Source organism: Nelumbo nucifera, chromosome 3 (genome assembly GCF_055504915.1).
Source record: "Nelumbo nucifera cultivar China Antique chromosome 3, China Antique-T2T, whole genome shotgun sequence".
Lineage (NCBI taxonomy): Eukaryota > Viridiplantae > Streptophyta > Magnoliopsida > Proteales > Nelumbonaceae > Nelumbo > Nelumbo nucifera.
In genome coordinates, this window is record NC_142651.1 from 21,730,525 (window position 1) to 21,734,870 (window position 4,346).

The 4,346-nt window shown below is 42.8% G+C and overlaps 1 non-coding gene across 1 annotated transcript; it reads left to right on the top strand.

Annotated features, from left to right (window-relative positions):
- Nucleotides 1–560: 560 nt before the first annotated feature.
- On the top strand, nucleotides 561–632 carry TRNAP-UGG (transfer RNA proline (anticodon UGG)). The gene has a single exon. It is a non-coding gene; the product is annotated as a tRNA-Pro (tRNA).
- The last annotated feature ends 3,714 nt before the right edge of the window (nucleotides 633–4,346 follow it).

Below are 4,346 nucleotides of genomic sequence, written 5' to 3' on the forward strand. Positions count from 1 at the left end.
GGCTTCCTCCCAATTTGAAGCTTTCTCCCAAAAGTTTTGTTTCTTCAACAAGCCATGCATGATAAAGGCTACAACCAGCCAATGTTGTCGATGATGGCTTTCTAGGCACTCACATTTCATAAGCATCACCCATAGCTTAGCAATGGCTCCCTCTTTTTTGTTTCAATGTATTTTAAATTTTGGCAAAAAATGGAAACGGAAGTAATTTCATGCTGGTTAAATTGTTTGCACATACAAATCTTTCAATCTGTATGCCGTTGATGTGTCTCACTCTAATAGGTTGTGCATGAAAATGGGTAGGATATCCCAGCTCCTTTCTTACATGATTAATTTGATTTTTCAAACATTTTCTTCCATGTCTGAACCACATTATCACATCATGTTGAATTGTGGATAATTGATTGATTGCACTCCGGATAATAAAACATTAGTCTCAGTTTGGAAGGAATACAAATATAAATATGTAAAGTTTTGCATTTATTTACACCGTATGTATTTGTATTTATCCCCTTCCAAACTGAGACATTGTTAATCAAAAATTGTAATATCTTTGCAACAGTGGGCATTTGGTCTAGTGGTATGATTCTCGCTTTGGGTGCGAGAGGTCCCGAGTTCGATTATCGGAATGCCCTCATACTCACGTAGACCTGGAAAAAAGTTGATTCAACCCGCAACTCCGATCCAATTCAACTCAAAAAAACAGGGTTAAGGTATCATATTTAGCTACTTAACGTGAAAATGATTCGACCCAACCCAACCCGAAAAAAATGGGTTGGGTTGGGTTGGATTGGGTTATGGGTCAAACCGCTGATTCGACTGTCAAATCTAATTTGAAATATTTATGCTTTGTTAGAAGTTTCAAATCTTTAATTTTTTCTATTTAGTTTTTATTTTTAATTGTTTATTCTTTAGATTGTTAAATATTTAAGTTTTTTATATTATATTTGGAATTTTAAGGTTAATTCTTTTAATTTTGACATTTTTCATGTAACTTTTCTTTATTTGTTTAAATTTCAAATATTTTTTAGGATGATCCGAATTGATCCATGGGTCAACCCTAATCCGAACATTTATGGTTAAGGTCTAGCATTTGACAACCCAACCCGAAATCAACCCAAAGTACCTTAACTCAACCCGAACCTGAGCTCCAGTCCCACTTTTATTTATTTGTTTATTTACTTCCCAAAAAACTTAAGCAAGGCTGGGTCATCAATATTAAACTTATAAATGAAGCAAACTATCAATAATCTCTCTTTTTAAATTTGCTTACACACAAGTACATATTTGTATTTGTAGGGATTCTCCACTAACTTTCCGATAGATTTTATGCAAAATAATTTATATTAAAAAAATGAATATGTAAACAGGGTTTGATTGGTCAAAGTTTTTCCGGTATAATATCTTTCTGGCATCATAGATTTTCCCGTGTAACCAATATGGAGGTGACGACCAAGTAGTTGAATGAACCGTTGGCATCCCTATAACATTTGGCATTTCTTATTTCAATGACTTATTTCCTTTTTACTGTTAAAATGCCCTTACGAAAATGAATCCGAATTTTCTATGCACATGGGGAGCATTTCATTCTCTTACATATTCTTAATGCATGCATATAGTGCTTTGTGGATAGTCGTGGGTAGAATTCCTGTGGATAGGAGATCCATAGTCTATAAACATATTGAATTTTTAACTGCAAAAAGGAGTCAAGTCCTTAAAATAAAATAAGAAACGCCAAATGCAACCTAAATATGAAGGTGCATAATCAAATCCATGTAACTGCAGGTTGTTCCTAGTAAGGTCAGCTAACCTCACTTCCACTTTCCTTCAATCACCTATAATGTGTAATATGCAATAGACAAAAAAAAAAAATGTGTGGCTAACGTAATGGAAGAGGCTTGCGTTAAGGGCCACGTACATGTAATTAGATTCTTTTGGCCAAACTTTGTTTATAGGCTTTCTAGATGAGGCCCCATGTAAAATCTTTAGATTAAAAAAAAAAAAAAAAATCTTTGTGTCTAGGGATGGCAATAGGAAGGGTTCAAGGAGGGTTTTGTAAATTTTAGACTCTATCCACCTCCATAGACCTCTTAACATGCATTAGGGGTGAGCATTCGGTTTATTCGATTAAAAATCAAACCGAATAAACTGAAATACAAGAAAACTGAAAATTTCAATTCAGTTTTCGAGTATTTCAGTTAAAACCGAATTTCATTAACATAGATAAAATATTGAATATTATAACATATAATACATATTATGAAACTGAATTTTATTATACTATACTATATGATGAAGGAAGATTTGGCCCGACCTCGTAACCACCCAACACGTGGCAAATGCAACAGCTCGGCACAACAGCTCGCCAAGGCGCGAGCTCCGAAAGGAGAAACCAGCGGTCCGAACTCCCTGTAAAGAGCCGAACTCCCCGAAAGGAGCCCGAGCTCTCCCTTAGGCCTCGAGTCTTGCGAACACAAAGGGTAACAACCCGAACTGGCCTGCCCCATGGCAGTTCGGGCCACACCTCTATCCGAACTCAAGACTTCACCTCACACACCACTCCAGCACTTCGCCTCCAGGACGCCGAACTAGACAAACCACACCGTACCTGACACCGAAGGAGTCCGTATCCAGGGGCGGCGCACCTGATTGACTTGGGATCTGACGCTTGACAGCCGCACTTCAACGGCCACCTGCCACCGCCATTTCCAGTTACAGAGACGGCTCCGACAAAAGGAGCAGTGGCGGTTCTGCCCCAGCAGAGGTGATGACACCCGAACTGGCAGAAGCACGGAAGTAATCATACCCAACTTGATAGAAGCTTAGGAGTAAGTGCGCGAGGTGGTTATAAAAGGCTCTCTACCCCCCAAGATCAAGGTATGTGAACTTTGCGCCATCTGGTTTTATCTTGCCTTTGAGAGAATACTAACTTGAGCTTCGGAGCAATCTCACCGGTTTCCTCCCCAGAGACTCCCCACTTTCTTCTCGTTGACTGGAGCAACAAGGGGCCTGAAACGGAGAAGAAAGTGGGGAGTCTCCGGGGAGGAACCCGGTGAGATTGCTCCGAAGCTCAAGTTAGTATTCTCTCAAACTTCAAAAAGCGCGCCACTGGGAGACGCGACAACAGGCGTCTTTTCAAGTTTGAAAACGTGCCGCTGCCGCCTTTAATGTGATGGGACGTGCGCTTTCAGTTTCGAGAGACGTGTGGCCAGTCACGTCTCGATCTCAGGAGACGTGCGGTCAGCACGACTGCGAGCCATCGGATTGGCTTTGATCTGAGCCGTTGATTCTTGGTTACTGTGGGTATAAATAGTGGGGGACCCTAGTCGCTTTGTCACTTCTGCGTTTTGCTTCTTGAGCTCACGTCCAAGTTTCAGCTCGCGTCAAAGCCTTTAGTTCGCATTCAAGCTTTTAGCTCGTGTTCAAGTTCCCATAGTCCGTCCAAGCCTTTTTCCAAGTGAGTACTTTCCTAGAATACACCTCCTCCCGATGTCTAGCTCGGATAGCTCAAACAGTTCTTCAAGGGGGTCAGATGTAGGTTCTACGAACCAAGTTGCATCCCCCGACGGTCCTAGCGAACTGGAGGTAGAGCTCAAGGAAGAGTTTGAGCTTGTAGGCCGAGTTGCCTTAGGTAGTTTGGCATCCACCTCTCGTCGAGGTCGGACGTTAGACAAGTTTGGGCCCTCGACCATGACGCCTAAGGGGCTTCAATCCCTTATTACCCAGTTCAACTTGCCTGGGGGGTATGCCAACTTCATGCCTTTGGGCAGTTTCCCTTGGGAACATGGTCCTGATGAGATCGTGATATTTCGGGAGCTGCTTGCTGCGGGATTGCGCCTGCCTTTCCTCCCCCTCCTTGTCGAGGTTATGAACCACTTCGGCGTTACTATTGGCCAGCTTCACCCGAACTCCATTCGTAACTTGGTGAGGACAATCTCCCTATTTTGCGAACAGGGCTTGCCTTTAGACTTGGAGATCTTCTCTTCCATTTTAATGCTTAAGAAGCAAGCGGGTCCCCTTCCCGGGCGTAGGCGCGTGTATTACCTGTCTCCTCGCCCAGGTGTTAAGCTTTTACACGAACTTCCCAACAAGGTCCCGGCGTGGAAGCGGGACTACTTCGGGGTGCGAAGTGTATTGGGGTGGCCGTTTCAAACCGGGTGGGGGATGGCCACCCCTGACGCCGGTGTTACGCTTGATAAGGAGACGGCGAAGGGCCTCCAGAAATGGGCACGGCTTGGGCTGAAATGCCATCATTATCTATCGAAGGCCAAGCTTATTGAGGTAGGTCTGAGTTCGGGTAGGTTCCTTACTCAGAGGTTTGTCTTTTGTTTTGCTCTGTTCTTTCATTT